This window comes from Oncorhynchus mykiss, chromosome 30 (genome assembly GCF_057628025.1).
Source record: "Oncorhynchus mykiss isolate SJ-2025 chromosome 30, ASM5762802v1, whole genome shotgun sequence".
NCBI lineage: Eukaryota > Metazoa > Chordata > Actinopteri > Salmoniformes > Salmonidae > Oncorhynchus > Oncorhynchus mykiss.
In genome coordinates, this window is record NC_143051.1 from 30,547,851 (window position 1) to 30,575,606 (window position 27,756).

The 27,756-nt window shown below is 44.9% G+C and overlaps 1 protein-coding gene across 1 annotated transcript in view; it reads right to left on the reverse strand.

The window, feature by feature from the left end:
• The window catches only part of LOC110488254 (zinc finger protein 516), a 41,398-nt gene extending 14,377 nt beyond the window's left edge, over nucleotides 1–27,021 (reverse strand). The window contains exon 1 of the mRNA XM_036971342.2: nucleotides 26,434–27,021. The gene's annotated coding sequence lies outside the window, so the exon portion shown is untranslated. The remainder of the gene's footprint in view (nucleotides 1–26,433) is intronic.
• Between the last annotated feature and the right edge of the window lie 735 nt (nucleotides 27,022–27,756).

Sequence of the window (27,756 nt, forward strand, 5' to 3'; positions counted from 1 at the left end):
TATGGTTAGGGTAAGGGGTTAGGTTTACTATTACGGTTAGAATTAGGGTTAGGGTAAGGGGTTAGGTTTACTATTACGGTTAGAATTATGGTTAGGGTAAGGGGTTAGGTTTAGGGTTACGGGTTAGGTATTAGAGAAAATAGGATTTTGAATGGAAATACATTTAGGTCCCCACGAGGATCAAATAACATAACGAGTGTGTGTGTGTGTGCGTGCGTGCGTGTGTCTATATGTAGTATTTCCAACTAGGCACTCGAGGGAATTGTTAGGTCTTGGGTCTTAAAAATACATATAGGAACCTTGACTAGCCTATATGCTTCATCTTTTTTGAAACTCTCAAATTCAATTCAGCATACTGCTCCCATCATTTTGGACCAATGAGAACAAGCTACAAAAATGTAAGACAGACATCTAGACATACTTAGAAACTAAACAACTCCACCATACCTTCCTGAATAGAACACACACACACACACACACACACTCAAACACCCACAAACACACACACACACACAAAACAAAAAGAGGCTTTCTTTGAGGGGGTTTAAACACATGCTGTGTCATTTAGTGGAGCGAGAAGGCTTCTGACAGAGTGTGTTGTGTATTCCGACCTCTCTGACATCTGGCTGTTTCTTTATTAGTCACTGTTCATGTGAATCTCTGTGTTCTTCGAAAGCCCAAACTAAACAGAAATGGGCCTAATAGAGAAGACCATGATCTTGAATGATCATTGATTTGTGCAATAGACAGCATGCCAATAGAAACTAAGTGCAAAAATGTACAATCTGCAGTATTTACAATTCAAAACAAATTGTAAGTGTGCCTCTAAAGATATATTAACTCTGTGTTGAACCTTTCAAAGAGGTAAGCTCTATTGAAGATGAGAGGGGCAGTGTTCCCTCGATTGGTCTCCATGAAGGAAGGCAATATAGGCTGGGGGTTTCCAACACTGTCCCTGGAGAGCTGCCATCCTGTAGGTTTTCACTCCAACCCTAATCTAGCACACCGGATTCTAATAATTCGCTGGTTGAAAAGCTGAATCAGGTTATTTACAACTGGGGTTGGAGCAAAAACCATCAGCAGGGTAGTTCTCCAGGAACAGAGTCGGAGAACCCTGATGTAGGCTATAGTTTAGCTAGATAACACATTCAATGAAAACAGAGCGGATATAACATTCAATAAAAAAAACTGGAAGTGTGATGCTTTAGACACACACACACACACACACACACAGGAACAAAAAAAAAAACAGGATAAACCGATGGAGGATACACACACAGGCGCAGAATGCCAAACATGTTGCTCTGGGCTGAATTTGTTCTTTACAGACCCTCTCTCCCTCTCCCTTTTCTCCCCCTCTTTTCTTTGACAGATGAATAGCCATGTCCAGTCAGCTGTACTCACGTCCAAACCAGCTCAGCACAAACTCCCCATGGCCAGGGCTCTGCTGCTGAGCTAAGAGCCTGTGTATGTATATGTGTGTGTGTGTGTGTGTGTATAGACACGTGTGTGTGGTGAGTGAGAGAAAGAGAGCGACAGTAAGTGAATACATGTATGTGTGTGGCTGTGTGCACGCATCAGTGCACCCATGTCTGAGTACGTGAGTACGTGCGGAAGTCATCCACATACGTTCTCTCAACCAACCGCAAACTGTGCCAACACAGCCACTAGTGCTAACATGTGACCGTCCCTATGCTAATATTATGCTATACAGTGCGATTATGTCAGTGTTCCAAACCTCTAGCCCCCTACGCCTATCCAATCCTTACAGATCTAGGACGGAGTAGGGCAGGTTTTCCCAAACTCGGTCCTCAGGGCCCCAAGGGGTTCACCTTTTGTTTTTTGCCCTAACAACTACACAGCTCTTTCAAATAATCAACCAATCATCAACCGTTGATCATTTGAATGAGCTGTGTAGTTGTTCGGGCAAAAACCAAAATGCATCCCTTGGGGCACTGAGGACAGAGTTTGGGAAACTCTGCCCTAGTCCGTCCTAGATCTGTAAGGATTGGATAGGCGTACACAATGAGGTGAACATTCCTGTGAGTTTATCAAAGGGCAAGGGGCAGTTATTATGGTATTGCTTACACCTATCTAATTGTTTCATTTCATAGAGGGTAGGGGTCAATTTGGGATTGGGTGAATGCATCCCAGTGTTATAATTGTTTTATTTTACCTTTATTTAACTAGGCAAGTCAGTTAAGAACAAATTCTTATTTTTTATTTTTTTATTTCACCTTTATTTAACCATGTAAGCTAGTTGAGAACAAGTTCTCACTTACAACTGGACAAGATAAAGCAAAGCAGTGCGACAATAAACAACAACACAGAGTTACACGTCGGATAAACAAAAGTACAGTCAATAACACAATTGAAAAATCTATATACAGTGTGTGCAAATGGAGTAAGGAGGTAAGGCAATAAATAGGTCAATAGTAGCGAAGTATTTACAATTTAGCAAATTAACACTGGAGTGATAGACGTGCATATAATGACGTGCAAGTAGAAAAGAGCAACAAAAAAAGTAAATATAAACAATATGGGGATGAGGTAGGTAGTCGGATGGGCTATTTACAGATGGGCTGGGCACAGCTGCAGCGATCGGTCAGCTGCTCTCACAGCTGATGCTTAAAGTTAGTGAGGGAGATATGTCTACCCCGGCCAAACCTGGACGACGCCGGGCCAATTGTGCGCCACCCTGTGGGACTCCCAATCATGGCCGGATGTGATGCAGCCTGGATTCAAACCAGGGACTACAGTGACGCCTCTCACACTAAGATGCAGTGTCTTAGACCGCTGCGCCCCTCGGGAGCCCAAGGTTTCACCCTGATTGTTTTGTAGGTGGAAGGTATAAAATAGCAGACAAAACAGGAGACAAGACAACTTAAAATACAAGAGAGAGTGATAGTAAATTAAGCAACAGAGATATGCTGGGAGATGCCTCCACTTTGATAACAAAGGGACCCTCTTCGGTCCTAAAGTGTCCCTATTTGGTCTACAGAAGCAACGAGGGTGACAGCCGTCTGTTGCGGTTAGGTCACAGTGTAGAGGCCGTTTAAATGAGGCTTTGTTTACCAGGCCGTACTGCAGCTTGAGCATCCGCCACACTGACTAATCCACATACCGGAGGCCCACTATGTGAAGACGTGTCAGAAACACTGTGTTATAGATGTATACAAAACACAGACTCACTGTGTGTAGACGTGCAAGAAACACAGACTCACTGTGTGTAGACGTGCAAGAAACACAGACTCACTGTGTGTAGGCGTGCAAGAAACACAGACTCACTGTGTGTAGGCGTGCAAGAAACACAGACTCACTGTGTGTAGGCGTGCAAGAAACACAGACTCACTGTGTGTAGGCGTGCAAGAAACACAGACTCACTGTGTGTAGGCGTGCAAGAAACACAGACTCACTGTGTGTAGGCGTGCAAGAAACACAGACTCACTGTGTGTAGAAACATGTCAGAAACACATGTATGAAACACCATATGTCTAGGTAAGAAAGAAACAGTTTATAGATGTGTCAGAACAGTGTGTAGATATGTTACACACATTGTCTAAAATGCTGCTTAATGACACGCATAAACACTGTCCTGGATAGATACAGTACGTAAGAAATATTGGATACAGGTGTGTCAGAAAACACTGTAGATGTGTCTCAAACACAGTGTATACAGGTAAGAAAAACATGGTACATTTGTACGAAAAACAGTGCAGTTGTGTAAGAAACGCTGTATATAGATGTGTTACATAAACTCACTTTGTATGGGTGTGTTCCACACAATGGGAGTGTTAGAAATACTGTTTATAGATGTCAATCAGCAAAACAGACATATGAGGAAGGATGTCTGGTCACCATTCCCATGACACCACTCTCCCAAATCCACAAAAAAAGATCTAGTAATATATCCCACAAAAAAAGCAAAAAAGGTGATTGTTAAAATAAGAGTAAGACATAGGATGAAGTCTCATTGTTCATGCTTTGTTTAAGCATTATGTTATGGCATAAGAGGTGCCAAATGTGCACTCGTGCAAACACACAGCATGTCTGGCCCTTAAGGCTTCCGGCAGCTGGTGTGGTTATGCTGCTGCTGCCGCTGTGTGTGTGTGTGTGTGTGTGTGTGTGTGTGTGTGTGTGTGTGTGTGTGTGTGTGTGTTCATTTTGGAGGGAAAGACAGCAAACACACATCACACTCCCATCGCACTCCTTGTTCAACTCTCCCTCCCTGTTACACAACAAATACACAGGGACTTGATAGCATGTGATGAGCTGCTCAATGAGCTGCCTTTTAACATTCCAGGCCTGCTACACCTCTGCAATGTGCTGGAGGTAAGCCAGGAAGGTATCTTGAGCACGGAAGTTGAAGGAATGAAGAAAACACATGCAAAACGCACATTTCATTTTTTTTTATTTAACTAGTCAAGCCAGTTAAGAACAAATTCTTATTTACAATGACAACCTACTGAAAGGCAAAAGGCCTCCTGCGGGGACGGGGGCTGGGATTTAAACGTTTAATATAGGACAAAACACCCATCATGACAAGAGAGACACCACAACACTACAGAAAGAGAGACCTAAGATAACAACATAGCATGGCAGCAACACAGCACAAACATTTTACTTATTTAACCTGGTAAGTTGACTGAGAACACATTCTCATTTACAGCAACAACCTGGGGAATAGTTACAGGGGAGAGGGATGAAGGAGACAACTGTAAACTGGGGCTGATTAGGTGCCTGCGATAGTATGAGGGACAGATTGGGAATTTAGCCAGGACACCAGGGTTAACATCCCTACTCTTACAATAAGTGCCATGGGATCTTTCGTGTCCACAGAGAGTCAGGACACCTGTTTAAAATCCCTTCCAAATGACAGCACCCTACAGAGGGCAGTATCCCCAATTACCACCTTGGGCTATTGGGATATATTTTTTTAGACCAGAGGAAAGGGTGCCTCCTACTGGCCCCCCAACACCACTTCCAGTAGCATCTGGTCTCCCATCCAGGACTAAACCTGCTTAGCTTCAAAAGCAAGCCAGCAGTGGAATGCAGGGTGGTATTCTGCTGGCAAGCAACAGCACAAAGGCAAGAAGATAGAGGCAACAACACATCACGCGAAGCAGCCACGAGTGTCAGTAAGAGTCTCCATCATTGAATCTTTGAATGACGAAATGGAGATAAGACTGTCCAGTTTGAGTGTTTTTTGCAGCTCGTTCCTGTCAATAGCTGCAGCGAACTGAAAAGAGGAGCAACACAGGAATGTGTGTGCTTTGGGGACCTTTAACAGAATGTGCCTGGCAGAACGGGTGCTGTATGTGGAGGATGAGGGCTGCAGTAGGTATCTCAGATAGGGAGGAGTGAGGCCTAGGAGGGTTTTATAAATAAGCATCAACCAGTCGTGCCTTTTACTAAGGAGTGGCTTCCGTCTGGCCACTCTACCATAAAGGCCTGATTGTTGGAGTGCTGCAGAGATGGTTGTCCTTCTGGAATGTTCTCCCATCTCCACAGAGGAACTCTATAGCTCTGTCAGAGTGACCATCGGCTTCTTGGTCACCTCCCTGACCAAGACCCTTCTCTCTCGATTGCTCAGTTTAGCCGGGCGGCCAGCTCTAGGTAGAACCTTGGTGGTTTTAAACTTCTTCCATTTAAGAATGATGGAGGCCCTGTGTTCTTGGGAACCTTCAATGCTGCAGACATTTTTTTGGTACCCTTCCCCAGATCGGTGCCTCGACACAATCCTGTCTTAGAGTTCTACAGAGAATTCCTTCAACCTCATGGCTTGGTTTTTGCTTTGACATGTACTGTCAACTGTGGGACCATACAGTATATAGACAGGTCTGTGCCTTTCCAAATCATGTCCAATCAATTGAATTTACCACAGGTGAATTACATTCAAATTGTAGAAACGTCTCAACATTCCATAGCAATGGAAACATCATGCACCTGAGCTCAATTTCAAGTCTCATAGCAAAGAGTATGAATACTTACAGTGAGGGAAAAAAAGTATTTGATCCCCTGCTGATTTTGTACATTTGCCCACTGACAAAGAAAGGATCAGTCTATAATTTTAATGGTAGGTTTATTTGAACAGTAAGAGACAGAATAACAACAAAAAAATCCAGAAAAACGCATGTCAGAAATGTTATAAATTGATTTGCATTTTAATGAGGGAAATAAGTATTTGACCCCTCTGCAAAACATGACTTAGTACTTGGTGGCAAAACCCTTGTTGGCAATCACAGAGGTCAGACGTTTCTTGTAGTTGGCCACCAGGTTTGCACACATCTCAGGAAGGATTTTATCCCACTCCTCTTTGCAGATCTTCTCCAAGTCATTAAGGTTTCGAGGCCGACGTTTGGCAACTTGAACCTTTAGCTCCCTCCACAGATTTTCTATGGGATTAAGGTCTGGAGACTGGCTAGGCCACTCCAGGACCTTAATGTGCCTCTTCTTGAGCCACTCCTTTGTTGCCTTGGCCGTGTGTTTTGGGTCATTGTCATGCTGGAATACCCATCCACGACCCATTTTCAATGCCCTAGCTGAGGGAAGGAGGTTCTCACCCAAGATTTGACGGTACCTGGCCCTGTCCATCGTCCCTTTGATGCGGTGAAGTTTTCCTGTCCTCTTAGCAGAAAAACACCCCCAAAGCATAATGTTTCCACCTCCATGTTTGACGGTGGGGATGGTGTTCTTGGGGTCATAGGCAGCATTCCTCCAAACACGGCGAGTTGAGTTGATGCCAAAGATCTTCATTTTGGTCTCATCTGACCACAACACCTTCACCCAGTTGTCCTCTGAATCATTCAGATGTTCATTGGCAAACTTCAGACGGGCATGTATATGTGCTTTCTTGAGCACGGGGACCTTGCGGGCGCTGCAGGATTTCAGTCCTTCACGGCGTAGTGTGTTACCAATTGTTTTCTTGGTGACTATGGTCCCAGCTGCCTTGAGATCATTGACAAGATCCTCCCGTGTAGCTCTGGGCTGATTCCTCACAAGAGTGTGCTCCTAATCTCAGCTCGTTACCTGTATAAAAGACACCTAGGAGCCAGAAATCTTTCTGATTGAGAGGGGTCAAATACGTATTTCCCTAATTTGTTAAGGTGCGTAAATGAGGACCCAAAAGCGAATTAACGTAAACAGAGTTTCTTTAATAACGAAACATACGTAGGCTCAGATGGACCGGCAGATTCCGACAGGACAGGACAAGGTTGCAGCAAACATGACGATAGTCTGGTTCAGGCATGAGTAACACAAACGAGAATCCGACAAAGACAGAAGCAGAAACAGCGAGAGATATAGAGACCTAATCAGAGGGAAAAAGGGAACAGGTGGGAAAAGGGGTGAACGAGGTAGTCAGAGAAGACAAGGAACAGCTGGGAGAAAGAGGGGAAGAAAAGGTAACCTAGTACGACCAGCAGAGGGAGACAGGGTGAAGAGAAAGGACAGAAACAAGACACAACATGACAATACATGACAGTACCCCCCCACTCACCGAGCGCCTCCTGGCGCACTCGAGGAGGAAACCTGGCGGCAACGGAGGAAATCATCGATCAGCGAACGGTCCAGCACGTCCCGAGAGGGAACCCAACTCCTCTCCTCAGGACCGTACCCCTCCCAATCCACTAGGTACTGATGACCACGGCCCCGAGGACGCATGTCCAAAATCTTACGGACGCTGTAGATAGGTGCGCCCTCGACAAGGATGGGGGGGGGGGGGGGAGACGAGCGGGGGCGCGAAGAACGGGATTAACACAGGAGACATGGAAGACCGGGTGGACGCGACGAAGATATCGCGGAAGAAGAAGTCGCACTGCGACAGGATTAATGATCTAAAAAAAAATACGGAACGGACCAATGAACCGCGGGGTCAACTTGCGAGAAGCTGTCTTAAGGGGAAGGTTCTGAGTGGAGAGCCAAACTCTCTGACCGCGACAATATCTAGGACTCTTAGTTCTACGCTTATTAGCAGCTCTCACAGTCTGCGCCCTATAACGGCAAAGTGCAGACCTGACCCTCTTCCAGGTGCGCTCGCAACGTTGGACAAAAGCCTGAGCGGAGGGGACGCTGGACTCGGCGAACTGAGATGAGAACAGCGGAGGCTGGTACCCGAGGCTACTCTGAAAAGGAGATAGCCCGGTCGCAGACGAAGGAAGCGAGTTGTGGGCGTATTCTGCCCAGGGGAGCTGTTCTGACCAAGACGCAGGGTTGCGAAAAGAAAGACTGCGTAAGATGCGACCAATAGTCTGATTGGCCCGTTCTGCTTGACCGTTAGACTGGGGGTGAAAGCCGGAAGAGAGACTGACGGAAGCCCCAATCAAACGGCAAAACTCCCTCCAAAATTGAGACGTGAATTGCGGACCTCTGTCCGAAACGACGTCTGACGGAAGGCCATGAATTCTGAAAACATTCTCGATGATGATTTGTGCCGTCTCTTTAGCAGAAGGAAGCTTAGCAAGGGGAATAAAATGAGCCGCCTTAGAGAACCTGTCGACAACCGTAAGAATAACAGTCTTCCCCGCTGACGAAGGCAGTCCGGTGACAAAATCTAAGGCGATGTGAGACCACGGTCGAGAGGGAATGGGAAGCGGCCTGAGACGGCCGGCAGGAGGGGAGTTACCGGACTTAGTCTGCGCGCAGACCGAACAAGCAGCCACGAAACGACGCGTGTCATGCTCCCGGGTGGGCCACCAAAAACGCTGGCGAATGGAAGCAAGCGTACCCCGAACGCCAGGGTGGCCGGCTAACTTGGCAGAGTGAGCCCACTGAAGAACGGCCAGACGAGTAGGAACGGGAACGAAAAGAAGGTTCCTAGGACAAGCGCGCGGCGACGGAGTTTGAGTGAGTGCTTGCTTTACCTGCCTCTCAATTCCACAGACAGTCAACCCGACAACACGCCCCTCAGGGAGAATCCCCTCGGGGTCAGTGGAGGCTACTGAAGAACTGAAGAGACGAGATAAAGCATCAGGCTTGGTGTTCTTAGAGCCCGGACGATAAGAAATCACGAACTCGAAACGAGCGAAAAACAGCGCCCAGCGCGCCTGACGCGCATTAAGTCGTTTGGCAGAACGGATGTACTCAAGGTTCCTATGGTCAGTCCAAACGACAAAAGGAACGGTCGCCCCCTCCAACCACTGTCGCCATTCGCCTAGGGCTAAGCGGATGGCGAGCAGTTCGCGGTTTCCCACATCATAGTTACGTTCCGACGGCGACAGGCGATGAGAAAAATACGCGCAAGGGTGGACCTTGTCGTCAGAGAGGGAGCGCTGAGAAAGAATGGCTCCCACGCCCACCTCTGACGCGTCAACCTCGACAACGAACTGTCTAGAGACGTCAGGTGTAACAAGGATAGGTGCGGATGTAAAACGATTCTTGAGGAGATCAAAAGCTCCCTGGGCGGAAACGGACCACTTAAAGCACGTCTTGACAGAAGTAAGGGCTGTGAGAGGAGCTGCCACCTGACCGAAATTACGGATGAAACGACGATAGAAGTTCGCGAAGCCGAGAAAGCGCTGCAGCTCGACGCGTGACTTAGGGACGGGCCAATCAATGACAGCTTGGACCTTAGCGGGATCCATCTTAATGCCTTCAGCGGAAATAACAGAACCGAGAAATGTGACGGAGGAGGCATGAAAAGAGCACTTCTCAGCCTTCACAAAAAGACAATTCTCTAAAAGGCGCTGGAGGACACGTCGAACGTGCTGAACATGAATCTGGAGTGACGGTGAAAAAATCAGGATATCGTCAAGGTAAACGAAAACAAAGATGTTCAGCATGTCTCTCAGGACATCATTGACTAATGCCTGAAAGACAGCTGGAGCGTTAGCGAGGCCGAAAGGAAGAACCCGGTATTCAAAGTGCCCTAACGGAGTGTTAAACGCCGTCTTCCACTCGTCCCCCTCCCTGATGCGCACGAGATGGTAAGCGTTACGAAGGTCCAACTTAGTGAAAAACCTGGCTCCCTGCAGGATCTCGAAGGCTGAAGACATAAGAGGAAGCGGATAACGATTCTTCACTGTTATGTCATTCAGCCCTCGATAATCTATGCAGGGGCGCAGGGACCCGTCCTTCTTCTTAACAAAAAAAAACCCCGCTCCGGCGGGAGAGGAGGGGACTATGGTACCGGCGGCAAGAGCTACAGACAAATAATCTTCGAGAGCCTTACGTTCGGGAGCCGACAGAGAGTATAGTCTACCCCGAGGGGGAGTGGTTCCCGGAAGGAGATCAATACTACAATCATACGACCGGTGTGGAGGAAGAGAGGTGGCCCTGGACCGACTGAACACCGTGCGCAGATCGTGATATTCCTCCGGCACCCCTGTCAAATCACCAGGCTCCTCCTGTGAAGAAGAGACAGAGGAAACAGGAGGGATAGCAGACATTAAACATTTCACATGACAAGAGACGTTCCAGGAGAGGATAGAATTACTAGACCAATTAATAGAAGGATTATGACAAACTAGCCAGGGATGGCCCAAAACAACAGGTGTAAAAGGTGAACGAAAAATTAAAAAAGAAATGGTTTCGCTATGATTACCAGAAACAGTGAGGGTTAAAGGTAGCGTCTCACGCTGAATCCTGGGGAGAGGACTACCATCCAAGGCGAACAAGGCCGTGGACTCCCTTAACTGTCTGAGAGGAATGTCATGTTCCCGAGCCCAGGTCTCGTCCATAAAACAGCCCTCCGCCCCAGAGTCTATCAAGGCACTGCAGGAAGCAGACGAACCGGTCCAGCGTAGATGGACCGACAAGGTAGTGCAGGATCTCGAAGGAGAGACAGGAGTAGTAGCTCTCACCAGTAGCCCTCCGCTTACTGATGAGCTCTGGCTTTTACTGGACATGAAGTGACAAAATGACCAGCGGAACCGCAATAGAGACAGAGGCGGTTGGTGATTCTCCGTTCCCTCTCTTTAGTCGAGATGCGGATACCTCCCAGCTGCATAGGCTCAGCACCCGAGCCGGCAGAGGAAGATGGTAGTGATGCGGAGAGGGGGGCAACGGAGAACGCGAGCTCCTTTCCACGAGCTCGGTGACGAAGATCAACCCGTCGCTCAATGCGAATAGCGAGTTCAATCAAGGAATCCACGCTGGAAGGAACCTCCCGGGAGAGAATCTCATCCTTTACCTCTGCGCGGAGACCCTCCAGAAAACGAGCGAGCAAAGCCGGCTCGTTCCAGCCACTGGAGGCAGCAAGAGTGCGAAACTCAATAGAGTAGTCTGTTATGGATCGATTACCTTGACATAGGGAAGACAGGGCCCTGGAAGCCTCCTCCCCAAAAACAGATCGATCAAAAACCCGTATCATCTCCTCCTTAAAGTCCTGATACTGGTTAGTACACTCAGCCCTTGCCTCCCAGATTGCCGTGCCCCACTCACGAGCCCGTCCAGTAAGGAGAGATATGACGTAGGCGATACGAGCAGTGCTCCTGGAGTAAGTGTTGGGCTGGAGAGAAAACACAATATCACACTGGGTGAGGAACGAGCGGCATTCAGTGGGCTCCCCAGAGTAACACGGCGGGTTATTGATTCTGGGCTCCGGAGATTCGAAAGCCCTGGAAGTGGCCGGTGGATCGAGGCGGAGATGGTGAACCTGTTCTGTGAGGTTGGAGACTTGGGTGGCCAGGGTCTCAACGGCATGTCGAGCAGCAGACAATTCCTGCTCGTGTCTGCCTAGCATCGCTCCCTGGATCTCGACGGCTGAGTGGAGAGGATCCGAAGTCGCTGGGTCCATTCTTGGTCGGATTCTTCTGTTAAGGTGCGTAAATGAGGACCCAAAAGCGAATTAACGTAAACAGAGTTTCTTTAATAACGAAACATACGTAGGCTCAGATGGACCGGCAGATTCCGACAGGACAGGACAAGGTTGCAGCAAACATGACGATAGTCTGGTTCAGGCATGAGTAACACAAACGAGAATCCGACAAAGACAGAAGCAGAAACAGCGAGAGATATAGAGACCTAATCAGAGGGAAAAAGGGAACAGGTGGGAAAAGGGGTGAACGAGGTAGTCAGAGAAGACAAGGAACAGCTGGGAGAAAGAGGGGAAGAAAAGGTAACCTAGTACGACCAGCAGAGGGAGACAGGGTGAAGAGAAAGGACAGAAACAAGACACAACATGACAATACATGACATAATTAAAATGCAAATCAATTTATGACATTTTTGACATGTGTTTGTATGGATTTTTTTGTTGTTATTCTGTCTCTCAATGTTCAAATAAATTTACCGTTAAAATTATAGACTGATCATTTCTTTGTCCGTGGGCAAATTTACAAAATCAGCAGGGGATCAAATACTTTTTTCCCTCACTGTATGTAAATCAAATATTTCTGTTTTTATATTTAATACATTTGCAAATATTACTAAAAACCTGTTTTCACTACGTTGTATTTTGGTATTTTACTAGGATCCCCTTTAGCTTTTGTCAAAAAGCTACTCTTCCTGGGGTCCACACAAAACATGAAACATACAGAATGACATAATACAGAACATCAATAGACAAGAACAGCTCAAGGACAGAACAACATACATTTTAATGGGATACTGTGTGTAGATTGAATCCATTTTAGAACAAGGCTGTAACATAACAAAATGTGGGAAAACGAAAGGGGTCTGAATACTTTCCAAACGCATTGTATAGCTCCCCTACGTGAGTTTAAGGCACGATTTTGAGCCATTCCAGGATGTTGTGTATATGAGGTGGCGTTTCTTCTATTTTCCTGGTGGGCCTGACAGAGGAGCACAGACCTCTCTCTCTATCTCTGCAGCCTGGATTGGTTGGTGTGGGGGACACAGGAGTATAATCCGGTAGCATTAACTTGCTCTCTAAAAAAAGCACTCTCGACAGGGATTAGATTATCATGGTAAAGTCAGCTCAGACTCTCTCTCTCCATCCAACCCTCTGTCTGTCTCTCTGTCAAGCGCAGTGTATAAAATAATCTGGAACGACACAAGGGTTAAATACCCAAGTGAGAGCATCTAAAGAATTACAGTCAACATGTCCAATACATATGATCCATCTCATCCAAGTCCATCTAATTTCCCAGACAGCACATCTTTCACATGTAATTAGTGGTAGCCTGGCAGGCTAATGTTTTGTAGCTCAAACAATGATAGTGTCATTACACAGAGATTACAATAAGTATCAATTTGCTGATGGTATACTTTAAGTAGAAGAAGTGTCAATGTGCTGATTGATACAATTGTAGGTGAAATTGGTGGAGCTTGATTCTGAAACGGTGCTAAAACATGGTGATAATCCTAGTATCGTATAGCCTGGCAATAGGCACAATATTTCCAGATGCATCTCCGTCATAGAAAGAGTAGAGTAAGGGAAGCTTATATAATTCTGAAATGAAAGGCACGCAGTCTAAAGCCGGTAAAACATATCGCCTAAGGCTGTGTAGGCTACATCTACGCTATCACCATTATGTAACTTTATCCAGAAAGTAACTACCCACATAGACAACAGATTAACATCCAATTTTGGTTGCCATTGGATTGAGTTGTCAACAAATGTGAATTCAACTTGAAATAAACCAAACCATGAAATCCTATTGTCGATATGTAGGACAGGAGTCTTTCAAATAGGATAAAAGGCCATATCTGAATTTTTTTTCTACAGACAAATTCCCCCTTAAAAACAATTATATCACCACCCAGTCTATCACCACCTTCCACAACAAACAGTACTTAGTCAGTAGTTAGACTGTTTTTAACAAGTAATTAGGCCTATCATGAAATAATTTGCAGTCTATCAATCACTAAATGAAACCGATAGTTTGTAGAAAACCTAAGGAAGGGAAGCACTAGGGTACTGCTAGGGTACACAATGGTAGGCATTTTGTAAATAGAAGGTGCTCTTTGGTCAGGGAGTACAACATACATCTGTGTACCCCCTGACGAAGGCCAAGCTGCCGAAACAAGTCAGAGTTTTTCATCTTTGTTCCATTGAACATTCCATACAAATAAAGGCATTTGAATGATATGAAGAGTGCCTTGGTCTCCCTTGCTTTAAAAAAAAATACATTGTTTGTTGACAGTTTGAGCATCTAGACATCATCTGTGAGGGACCATTCTAATGAAGTGCTATCCAATATGTCCTCATTTCCTGTGTGCAACTAATGACAGCTGGCAGAATCAGGATCAGGTTCCCTGAGGTGGTGCAGCATCTCAACACCGCCTCATTGGGAGACTACAGTATAGGCTATAGGTAACCGGACACCCTGAGACCCATCTAATCATGTCTCCTTCTCCCCGTCTCAGAGGGCTAAACAGAAGGGATCTGGGTCTGCCTTACCTCCTCATCTCCCATCTGGACAAATGAACAATGTTTCCCCTACAGATGTGAGATCTTAATACAGTTTGCCTTAGCAGTTTGCCTTAGCATGAAAATAATCCTGCAGCAACAGGAAAATGTCATAATTTTTTTGTGGATTATAATTAATAGACATTTTTGTAGGGGTTGATACATTTTCCATAAGGGTAAATGAAGTTAGAAATTTCAAAGTGGAAATTACAAACTTCAGAAGACTTTTTAAACCTAAAATACACTATAAGTTTAAAATGTCCTGCGTTGCAGCTAACAAATAGTTAGTTACTTTATAAATGGCACTTTAATAATGAGGTTTACATATATTGCAATTCTCATCCCATATGTATATACTGTATGTTATACCACCTATTGCATCTTGCCTATGCCACTCGGTCATTGCTCATCCATATATTTATTTGTACATATTCCTATTCCATCCCTTTATTTAGATTTGCGTGTATTATATAGTTGTGTAAATTGTTAGATTACTTGTTAGATATTGCTGCACTGTCAGAACTAGAAGCATAAGCATTTAGCTACACTTGCAATAACATCTGCTAACCATGTATATGTGACCAATAAAATGTGATTTCTCCCTCAAAACCATCAGAATTAATTTAAGATTAAAACATTTTTAAATAACGTTGATGTGTTTTTTGTGAGGAAGTCACACCATTTTACATCTAGCTAAGGATTATTTTGCTTCAATGATTTGACTATTGGTACCAAAGCTAGCATACATTTTTACAACATTAGCTTGCTATCTGCGCCAGTGAGTGAAATGATGCTGCTGACCAACCCGCTACTAACTTAGTGCTTAACACACATTGTTGAATCTTCCAAAAAAAGCTAATTGGCAAGATACTGTAGTAGTGCTAATTCTTTATTATGTGTTCAGGAATGAGCTATTCTGCAGCGACTCATTGCAGTAGCTTCCCGAGTCAGCTGTTGTGCTCAGCCTACCCAACGATATAAAGCAACGTTAGCGATCACGGGGAAACATGCTGATCTACAGACTGATTTCTGATAACAGTTCCTCTTAAATTTTGGGCCGCAAGTCTACAACTTTAGGTTAATTTAAAAAGGCTAAGAAATGTTTATGCAGAGATAGCTAGCTAGTCAGCTATGTCAGTATGCTAGCTACAATAGTTAGGTAAGCAGCTGGTCAAGTAAGTTTTGCAGGAGATAAAAACAAGACGGTGGCTATTTTCTCACAATTGCAAACTATTAAATCACGGTCACAAAGTTTGTAATAATTTAGCTAGTAATTCTGCCTATTTTATGGAGAGTCATGCGAGAGCGCAATGATATGTAACGAGTGCCCTGAGAGTCAGGAAGCAAGTTCAGGGAATGAGTGTTTTAAATAAAATAAACAATGAACACAAAACACAAACAATGCACCGACATGAAAACACCTGAGGAAAGAACCAAGGGGAGTGACAGTTAATGGGAAGATAATCAAGGAGGTTATGCAGTCCAGGTGAGTGTCATGAGGTGCAGGTGCGCAAGACGATGGTGACAGGTGTGTGTGATAATCAGCAGTCTGATGCCCTAGAGGCCAGAGAGGGAGTATACGTGACAGTACCCCCTCACCAGCCACAAGATGCCTTCAAAGGGGATGAACCCAGGGATCAGGAGTGGACCGGTGTGATGTGCGAGAACCTGTCACGCCAGCTGAGGCACGGGAACTTGTGGAGTCAACTGGGGCGCGGGAACCTGACAAATCAGTTGAGGCAGGGGAGTCTGGCGATCCGGTTGAGGTATGAGAACCTGACAAGCTGGTGGAAGCAGGGGAGCCTGGCGGTCCAGCTAAGGCATGAAAGCCCGACGTGCCGGCTGAGGCATGAGAGCCTGACGCAGGGAAGCCTGGTGATCTGGCTGAGGTATGAGAGCCTGTAGCAGGGAAGCCTGGTGATCTGGTTGAGGTATGAGAGCATGTAGCATGGAAGCCTGGTTGAGGTATGAGAGCCTGAAGCAGGGAAGCCTGGTGATCTGGTTGAGGTATGAGAGCCTGTAGCAGGGAAGCCTGGTGATCTGGTTGAGGTATGAGAGCCTGTAGCAGGGAAGCCTGGTGATCTGGTTGAGGTATGAGAGCCTGTAGCAGGGAAGCCTGGTAATCTGGTTGAGGTATGAGAGCATGTAGCAGGGAAGCCTGGTGATCTGGTTGAGGTATGAGAGCCTGAAGCAGGGAAGCCTGGTGATCTGGTTGAGGTATGAGAGCCTGTAGCAGGGAAGCCTGGTGATCTGGTTGAGGTATGAGAGCCTGTAGCAGGGAAGCCTGGTGATCTGGTTGAGGTATGAGAGCATGTAGCAGGGAAGTCTGGTGATCTGGTTGAGGTATGAGAGCCTGAAGCAGGGAAGCCTGGTGATCTGGTTGAGGTATGAGAGCATGTAGCAGGGAAGCCTGGTTGAGGTATGAGAGCCTGAAGCAGGGAAGCCTGGTGATCTGGTTGAGGTATGAGAGCCTGTAGCAGGGAAGCCTGGTGATCTGGTTGAGGTACGAGAGCCTGTAGCAGGGAAGCCTGGTGATCTGGTTGAGGTATGAGAGCATGTAGCAGGGAAGCCTGGTGATCTGGTTGAGGTATGAGAGCCTGAAGCAGGGAAGCCTGGTGATCTGGTTGAGGTATGAGAGCCTGTAGCAGGGAAGTCTGGTGATCTGGTTGAGGTATGAGAGCCTGAAGCAGGGAAGCCTGGTGATCTGGTTGAGGTATGAGAGCCTGTAGCAGTTCGGACCCGAACGCTTCCTTTAGGTGAGGTGTTTTTCTGTAATGAGTGCGCTGAGAGTCGGGAAGCAAGTTCATGGAGTGAGTGTTTTAATAAATAAAATAAACAAGGAACACGAAACACAAACAACACACCGACATAAAAACACCTGAGGAAAGAACCAAGGGGAGTGACAGTTAATGTGAAGATAATCAAGGAGGTGATGCAGTCCAGGTGAGTGTCATGAGGTGCAGGTGCGCAAGACGATGGTGAAAGGTGTGCGGGATAATCAGCAGCCTGATGACCTAGAGGCCTGAGAGGGAGTATACGTGACATGATATCACAAATTAGTAACTATGTTTTCATTTTTGAATGGCGGACACTCTGGAATACAAAGATTTCAGGATGAGTTCGAGTGATCGTGGGAAAATCGATACAGTTACATATCGGAATATCATTTTTGACAATATTTCATCTTGTATTGTTTTGACAATACCAATGCCTGAAATAAGACTCCAGTATTTTCTCCATTATAGCTTGTTCTCCATCTTCACTTTAAATAGAGAGCCAATTTGTGTCCAGCGCTTTTATTTCCATGACTGAACAAAACTAATTTTCTCATGGCGCTCTCTCGATGTTTGGAACATCGAATAGCAATAAAATCCCAGTATCGAATCGCAAATTAATATAGAATCGCGAGCATCGCATATTTTATTGGCACATAAGTATTGTGATAATATCGTATCGTAAGGTCCCTGGCAATTCCGAGCACTAATGAGTTCCAATCCCACAAGACAGGTCATTTGAAGTACTAGCGTCACGTAGGAGTGACGCCACCTTTCGGAAGACAATGAATTTAAGGGGTCACTACTACAGCAAGAGTGAGAGGAGAGTGAAGAACCATGGGAGTATGAGTTTTCCCAGCAGATCAATAACTAAAGGAAAACTCCACCCAAAAACGTTGTATTTATTTATAGAATTTGAATTCTTCATATAGTCCCAAAATGTCTGCCAATGTAGTTTACTTGAATGAATAGGCCTAATTTGTGGAATAAACACATGGAAAAACACATTGGCACCTACATTACCAGTCAAAAGTTTGGACACACATTGTAGAATAATGGTGAAGACATCAAAACTATGAAATAGTTTGTAGTAACCAAAAAAAGTGTTAAACAAATCTAAATATATTTTATATTTGAGCTTTTTCAAAGTAGCCACCCTTTGCCTTGATGACAGCTTTGCACACTCTTGGCATTCTCTCAACCAGCTTCACCTGGAATGCTTTTCCAACAGTCTTGAAGGAGTTCCCTCATATGCTGAGCACTTGTTGGTTGCTTTTCCATCACTCTGCGGTCCAACTCATCCCAAACCATCTCAATTGGGTTGATGTCGGGGGATTGTTGGAGGCCAGGTCATCTGATGCAGCATTCCATCACTCTTCTTCTTGGACAAATAACCCTTACACGGCCTGGAGGTGTGTTGGGTCATTGTCCTGTTGAAAAACAAATGATAGTCCCACTAAGCCCAAACCAGATGGGGTGGCTGTAGAATGCTGTGGTAGCCAATTATGGTTCAGTGTGCCTTGAATTCTAAATAAATCACTGACAGTGTCACCAGCAAAGCACCCCCACACCTCCTCCTCCAAGCTTCACTGTGGGAACCACACATGCGGAGATCATTGGTCCACCTACTCTGCGTCTCACAAAGACACAGTTGGAACCAAAAATCTCAAATTTGGACTTCCACCGGTCCAATGTCCATTGCTAGTGTTTCTTTTTGGTGTCCTTTAGTAATGGTTTCTTTGCAGCAATTCGACCACGAAGGCCTGATTCCCGCAGTCTCCTCTGAACAGTTGATGTAGAGATGTGTCTGTTACCTGAACTCTGTAAAGCATTTATTTGGGCTGCAATGAGGCTGGAAACTCTAATAAAGATATCCTCTGCATCAGAGGTAACTTTGGGTCTTCCTTTCCTGTGGCGGTCCTCATGAGAGCCAGTTTCATCATAGCTCTTGATGGTTTTTGCAAAAGTTCTTTCAAAGTGTATTTTTCAAAGTTCTTTACATTTTCTGCATTGACTGATCTTCATGTCTTAAAGTAATGGACTGTCATTTATCTTTGCTTATTTGAGCTGTTCTTGCCATAATATGGACTTGGTCTTAACAAATAGGGTTATCTTCTGTATACCACCCCTACCTTGTCACAACACATCTGATTGTCTCAAACGCATTTAGAAGGATGAAATTCCACAAATTAATTTAATTGAAATGCATTCCAGGTGACTATCTCATGATGCTGGTTGAGGGAATTCCCAGAGTGTGCAAAGCTGTTTATTTTTTTATTTCACATTTATTTAACCAGGTAGGCAAGTTGAGAACAAGTTCTCATTTACAATTGCAACCTGGCCAAGTAAAGCAAAGCAGTTTGACACATACAACAACACAGAGTTGTACACGGAGTAAAACAAACATGCAGTCAATAATACAGTAGAAAAAATAAGTCTATATACGATGTGAGCAAATGAGGTGAGATGGTGATATGGTGATGGTGAGATGGAGATAAGGCCATGGTGGCGAAGTAAATACAATATAGCAAGTAAAACACTGGAATGGTAGATTTGCAGTGGAAGAATGTGCAAGTAGAAATGAAAAATAATGGGGTGCAAAAGAGCTAAATATATACAGTAGGGGAAGAGGTAGTTGTTTGGGCTACATTATGTTTGGGCTAAATTATAGATGGGCTATGTACAGGTGCAGTAATCTGTGAGCTGCTCTGACAGCTGGTGCTTAAAGCTAGTGAGGGAGATAAGTGTTTCCAGTTTCAGAGATTTTTGTAGTTTGTTCCAGTCATTGGCAGCAGAGAACTGGAAGGAGAGGTGGCCAAAGGAATAATTGGTTTTGGGGGTGACCAGAGAGATATACCTGCTGGAGCGCGTGCCACAGGTGGGTGCTGCTATGATGACCAGCGAGCTGAGATAAGGGGGGACTTTACCTAGCAGGGTCTTGTAGATGACCTGGAGCCAGTGGGTTTGGTGACGAGTATGAAGCGAGGGCCAGCCAACGAGAGTGCACAGGTCGCAGTGGTGGGTAGTATATGGGGCTTTGGTGACAAAACGGATGGCACTGTGATAGATTGCATCCAATTTATTGAGTAGGGTATTGGAGGCTATTTTGTAAATGACATTGCCGAAGTAGAGGATTGGTAGGATGGTCAGTTTTACGAGGGTATGTTTGGCAGCATGAGTGAAGGATACTTTGTTGCGAAATAGGAAGCCAATTCTAGATTTAACTTTGGATTGGAGATGTTTGATGTGGGTATGGAAGGAGAGTTTACAGTTTAACCAGACACCTAGGTGTTTGTAGTTGTCCACATATTCTAAGTCAGAACCATCCAGAGTAGTGATGCTGGATGGGCGGGCAGGTGCAGGCAGCGATCGGTTGAAGAGCATGCGTTTAGTTTTACTTGTATTTAAGAGCAGTTGGAGGCCACGGAAGGAGAGTTGTATGGCATTGAAGCTTGTCTGGAGGGTTGTTAACACAGTGTCCAAAGAAGGGCCAGAAGTATACAGAATGGTGTCGTCTGGGTAGAGGTGGATCAGACTCACCAGCAGCAAGAGCAACATCATTGATGTATTCAGAGAAGACAGTCGGCCCAAGAATTGAACACTGTGACACCCCCATAGAGACTGCCAGAGGCCCGGACAACAGGCCCTCCGATTTGACACACTGAACTCTACCAGAGAAGCAGTTGGTGAGCCAGGCGAGGCAGTCATTTGAGAAACCAAGGCTATCGATTCTGTCGATGAGGATGTGGTGATTGACAGAATCGAAAGCCTTGGCCAGGTCAATGAAAACAAGGCAAAGGGTGGCTACTTTGAAGAATCCAAAATGTAAAATATATTTTGATTTGTTGAACACTTTTTTTCGTTACCACATGATAACACATGTGTTATTTCATCGTTTTGATGTCTTCACTATTATTCTACAATGTAGAAAATAGTAGAAATAAAGAAAAACCCTGGAATGAGTAGTTATGTCCAAACTTTTGACTGGTACTGTATATCCATTCACGAATCAGGCAACATGTTTCCCATCTGTATAGAGTGGGAGACTTTAGTGAAAATGTTTTATTAAAGATGCCTAATATTGGCCCCTAAGTGCTGTTGTGTACTGTATATACATTTTGTTCAAACCCATTTGTTATTTGTTTAGCCTGATTGATTGCTCTTCATTTGGACTAGTAACCGGAAGGTTGTAAATTCAAACCCCCGAGCTGACAAGGTACAAATCTGTCGTTCTGCCCCTGAACAGGCAGTTAACCCACTGTTCCTAGACCGTCATTGAAAATAAGAATTTGTTCTTAACTGACTTGCCTGGTAAAGTCAAATTGAAGCATGGTTATGCTCAAACTATCCTCAAATTACAAAGCCAAAAACAGGGACAGTAGGCATACTGTATGCTGGCAAGACAGTCACACGAACAGCCTCGATGGTTAGATAGTAGATCCTCTGTTTAGTACCAACATTCAAAGAGAAGATGCATATTCAGCTAAATGTCTCACTCATGCACACACACACACTAACCGGATACAAACAAATACACACACCATGCCAGAACAGAGTCCTCTGCCCACATTGCTCTCAGCTGTGGCATTGCCAACTGACCAGAGCCAAGCTCTTCACCAGACACCAGCATGTGTGTTCTAAACACAGCTACTGCAATTGAGTACTCTCCACACACACACCAAAGCCACTCTTATTTCCTCTACAGCTTTTACACACAAATAACTTTAAGCAAAAGCACACTCACATTGAGTATGAAGCATTTCAACAATATTATGCTCAACTGTCATTCTTGACTATGAATAGTGTTTTTCAGTTCGTGGTCCACAGTGGCACAGCAGCTGTGAAAACAGTGTATTTGCATACTACTGAGGATGCCACTACAGTACCCTGCACCTGACAAGTGAGGAATGTCATTCAATAAAACTGTCCCTACAGTAAAGTGCAGTACATTTCTACATCTTTTTCAAAACGTAGTAAAAATGTATACTGTAGATTCTATATAGCATAGTAATAATGCCTTAGATGGTGGTTAACCATTCCTATCAGGCTATAGATTACATGAGGTATTTAGCAAGTTGTCCTGTAGCATAGCAGGTTGTCCTGTACCATAGCAGGTTGTCCTGTAGCATAGCAGGTTGTCCTGTACCATAGCAGGTTGTCCTGTAGCATAGCAGGTTGTCCTGTAGCATAGCAGGTTGTCCTGTACCATAGCAGGTTGTCCTGTACCATAGCAGGTTGTCCTGTAGCATCGCAGGTTGTCCTGTAGCATAGCAGGTTGTCCTGTACCATAGCAGGTTGTCCTGTACCATAGCAGGTTGTCCTGTACCATAGCAGGTTGTCCTGTAGCATAGCAGGTTGTCCTGTACCATGGCAGGTTGTCCTGTAGCATAGCAGGTTGTCCTGTAGCATAGCAGGTTGTCCTGTAGCATAGCAGGTTGTCCTGTACCATAGCAGGTTGTCCTGTTCCATAGCAGGTTGTCCTGTAGCATAGCAGGTTGTCCTGTACCATAGCAGGTTGTCCTGTGCCATAGCAGGTTGTCCTGTAGCATAGCAGGTTGTCCTGTACCATAGCAGGTTGTCCTGTAGCATAGCAGGTTGTCCTGTAGCATAGCAGGTTGTCCTGTAGCATAGCAGGTTGTCCTGTAGCATACATTGACCACAGCACTAAGCGTCATGAATACCCCCATCATGGGAATAACACATGAATGCAATAATTTCAAGATCCTACCTTCCTACATGATTTCAAGATCCTACCTTCCTACATGATTTCAAGATCCTACCTTTCTCCATGATTCCAAGATCCTACCTTCCTATATGATTTTAAGAGCCTACCTTCCTACATGATTAAAAAACGACTTTTTCAAGATAAACCATATAACTGAAAAATCTCAACAAAGAACTTCTGTCCGCCATGTCTCCCCCCCCATGTCTCTCCCACTTAATCTGTATGATTAAATCATTTTTCCTTGGCCCTAATTTTGTCGGGGATGACGATACTCTGCCTGCCGGATAGTTGCTGAGCATACTCCCCATTGATGGCCATGCTGAGAAGATTACCCTAATAGCAGCAGATTACCTCCCCACATGTTGGCCACACATGGGGGGATGGTGTGTGTGTGTGTGTGTGTGTGTGTGTGTGTGTGTGTGTGTGTGTGTGTGTGTGTGTGTGTGTGTGTGTGTGTGTGTGTGTGTGTGTGTGTGTGTGTGTGTGTGTGTGTGTGTGTGTGTGTGTGCGTGCGTGTGTGTGTATGTGTGTGTATAGGGAGCCGTGGTAGTAGAATATCTCTTGCTAGCTATATATCTGAAAGCATGGCTACCTACAATATTGGTCTAAATCTGTCTGTCTAAAATATCTGTCTGCCTTTGTCTATCCTTTTTGTCTGTCAATTCAAATAAAATGTTATTGATCGCATACACATATTTGCAGATGTTATCGCAGGTGCAGCGAAATACCTAACAATACAAACAAATCCAAAAAAGAATAAGAAAGTAATTAAGAAATATCATAAGGAGCAATGTCAGAGTCCAGAATATAAATATGTAACCTCAGCAAAAAAATAAATCCCTTTTTTAGGACCCTGTCTTTCAAAGATAATTTGTAAAAATCCAAATAACTTCCCAGATCTTCATTGTAAAGGGTTTAAACACTGTTTCCCATGCTTGCTCAATGAACAATGAACAATTAATGAACATGCACCTGTGGAACAGTCATGCACCTGAAGACACTAACAGCTTACAGACGGCAGGCAATTAAGGTCACAGTTATGAAAACTTAGGACACTAAAGAGGCCTTTCTACTGACTCTGAAAAGCACCAAAAGAAGGGTCCTTGCTCATCTGCGTGAACGTGCCTTAGGCGTCCTGTAAGGAGGCATGAGGACTGCAGATGTGGCCAGGGCAATAAATTGCAATGTGCGTACTGTGAGACGCCTGAGACAGCGCTACAGTGAGACAGGACAGACAGCTGATCTTCCTCGCAGTGGCAGACCATGTGTAACAACACCTGCACAGGATCGGTACATCCAAACATTACACCTGCGGGACAGGTACAGGATGGCAACAACAACTGTCCGAGTTACACCAGGAACTCACAATCCCACCATCAGTGCTCAGACTGTCCACAATAGGCTGAGAGAGGCTGAACTGAGGACTTGTAGGCCTGTTGTGAGGCAGGTCCTCACCAGACATCACCGGAAACAACGTCGCCTGTGGGCACAAACCGTCGCTGGATCAGACAGGACTGGAAAAAAGTGCTCTTCACTGACGAGTCGCGGTTTTGTCTCACCAGAGGTGATGATTGGATTCACGTTTATCGTCAAAGGAATGAGCATTACATCGAGGCCTGTACTCTGGATCAATTTGGAGGTGGAGGGTTCGTCATGGTCTGGGGCGGTGTGTCACAGCATCATCGGACTGAGCTTGTTGTCATTGCAGGCAATCTTAACGCTGTGCGTTACAGGGAAGACATCCTCCTCCCTATGTGGTACCCTTCCTGCAGGCTCATACTGACATGACCCTTCAGCATGACAATGCCACCAGCCATACTGCTTGTTCTGTGCGTGATTTCCTGCAAGACAGGAATGTCAGTGTTCTGCTATGAACAGCGAAGAGCCCAGATCTCAATCCCATTGAGCACGTCTGGGACCTGTTGGATCAGAGGGTGAGGGCTAGGGCCATTCCTCTCAGAAATGTCCGGCAACTTGCAGGTGCCTTGGTGGAAGAGTGGGGTAACATCTCACAGCAAGAACTGGCAAATCTGGTGCAGTTCATGAGGAGGAGATACACTGCAGTACTTAACACAGCTGGTGGCCACACCAGATACTGACTGTTACTTTTGATTTTGACCCCCCCTTTGTTCAGGGACACATTTATCCATTGCTGTTAGCCACATGTCTGTGGAACTTGTTCAGTTTATGTCTCAGTTGTTGAATCTTATGTTTGCAAAAATATTTACACGTTAAGTTTGCTGAAAATAAACTCAGTTGACAGTGAGAGGACGTTTCTTTTTTTGCTGAGTCTATGTATATGATGGTGTGTATAGACATTATGGACAGTATATTAATAGAAATGGTGTGTACAGCAGTAGTTATTAAGGATGAGCCTTGACTAGAATAAGTATATACATAAGAAGTGGGTAAAACAGTATGTAAACATTATTAAAGTGACCAGTGTTCAATGACTATGTAAGGTTCATGGTAGAGTACCGGGTGGCAGCCAGCTAGTAACAGTGACTAAGTTCAGGGCAGGCTGGCTTGTGGTGACTATTTTAACAGTCTGATGGCCGGGAGATAGATAGTCTGTCTGTCTGTCTGTCTGTCTGTCTGTCTGTCTGTCTGTCTGTCTGTCTGTCTGTCTGTGTCTTTTCAACCATCCAGATTCATCTACAGATATCTTTCCATCTACACATCATTACTATTACAGACCTCTAAACATCAGATCCCATTCTGCCAAGCTTGATTTCGACTGCGTCAGGCCTACACTCATATGCTTTCTTTCAAAGTCTAGGCCTATCCAGGAGGCAAGTCATCCAAACCATTTTTATTTGACAAGACTTAAGATTTGATTGCGGGGTTTTTGTGTCCCTGGCCTACAGTTCCACAGCATGTTGTGTGGATACACATCTGCAATACAGAAATACAACTCAGGATGGAGATGGTCTAACTGTCTATTGCCTAACTGTCCATATCTTCTCTATAGGTCTCCAACATACTGTGGTGAGAAGGTTGAACAGGAGCAACGGCTGAAGAATGACAAAGGCATACAAATATTATTGCCACTGCCAGTGTGGGTTTTTAGGCAGTCCAGATGGAGTAGACTAAGAGGCCATTGAGCGAGTGGAGAGAAAAGGAATTCTAGTAATCTGCTGCTGATCCTGTACAATAGACGCCTTGTCTCTTTTGTTAGGGCCCCTCACAAACACAAGTTTGCACTGACAATGATAGCACCAATAGTCTGCCTTGTGAAAAGGATAAGATAGGTCTACAGAAAGAAACCAATGGAAAGCAATTGTGTGCCAGCAGAGTGAGCCTGTTTTTCGTTATCTTGAGATGCCAAGAAAAAAATGAAATTCTATGTCTCTAATCTAGTCAAGTGTAGCCTAGAATAGACCTTATAGATCTTGATATTATAGAGCATTCTAACCTGCCTGTTGAACGCTACATTCGCACTGTGAATTAATTAACCATTGACGGACTGTTTATCCCCTCTCCTCTTCACCACAATGCACTGTCCTCCTCAAACGTTTTGGTGGCACCATGGAAAGCAATCATTAAAACAATGGCAAATATTTGCATATGAACTGTCGTTTATTTTATACAGTAGGAAAATAGGTTTTAAAAAAGTACCTTACCTCAAGACCTAAACGAATTTGTTGTGTCCTCCAGTAGCCTAACTACACACTTCAGCAAATATTTTTTTTAAAACACGATGACAGTAGCATGCATCCGTAGAAAGTTGTCAAATTATTTTATCGGGAACAGTCCTCCAATTACATGTTTATAGTTTACTGCTTGCTCCCCGATGAATTCCTGGCGTGATTTCTTACTGCTCTCAATGTGCCCAGAGTGCAAAGTTTCCGTCGGGTCGTTTAATCATGGTCTCGATGTCCCGTTTCGACTCGCTACCCTTGAAATAGAATCGGCTTAGTACTCGACAGACTACAAGCAATAGGCTTCCAGACAAAAATGCATCAAAACAAAAAAAGTAGGCGCTAAAGCTCCGCCCTGTGTTTCCAGCAGACCGTAGTTTCTGTAGCCTAGATACAAAAACATGTCGTGAAAACAATAGGCTATATTTGATGTAATTTCTTAATCTGATTTGGCTGTTGAAATAATCCCTGCACACTGCCTGTGCACGGACATCCACCGCCAATAAATACAAAAATAACGCTTGTAAATGTAGTTTGCCTACAAGCGTTCTCTTACCTACCTGTACGTTGTTAAAGCCCAAGGGCAGAGTAAATTAGATGCTGTGCATCGATGGCATGCATCAAAGTGAAGATGTCTAAGTGACGCCTCCTCCACTGTGGCGGATAGTTTCTCTGTTTTTTATGTGTAATAAAGTAGGTTACTCAGACTCACGTAACACAGTAACAACTCACATCAAGCCTATACAGTGCATTCGTAAAGTATTTAGACCCCTTGACTTTTTCCACATTTTGTTACCTTACAGCCTTATTCTAAAATGGATTAAATTAGCAGTGATTACAGCCTCGAGTCTTCTTGGGTATGGTGCTACAACCTTGGCACACCTGTATTTAGGGAGTTTCTCTCATTCTTCTCTGCAGATACTCTCAAGGTCTGTCAGGTTGGATGGGGAGCGTTGATGCACAGCTATTTTCAAGTCTCTCCAGAAATGTTCGATCGGGCTCAAGTCCGGGCTCTGGTTCGGCTACTCAAGGACATTGAGACTTGTCCCGAAGCCACACATGCGTTGTCTTGGCTGTGTGCTTATGGTCATTGTCCTGTTGGAAGGTGAACCTTCGCCCTCAGTCTGAGGTCCTGAGCGCTCTGGAGCAGATTTTCATCAATGATTACTCTGTACTTTGCTCCGTTCATTATTGCCTCGATCCTGACTAGTCTCCCAGTCCCTGCCGCTGAAAAACATCCAACAGCATGATGCAGCCACCACCATGCTTCACCGTAGGAATGGTGTCAGGTTTCCTCCAGACACT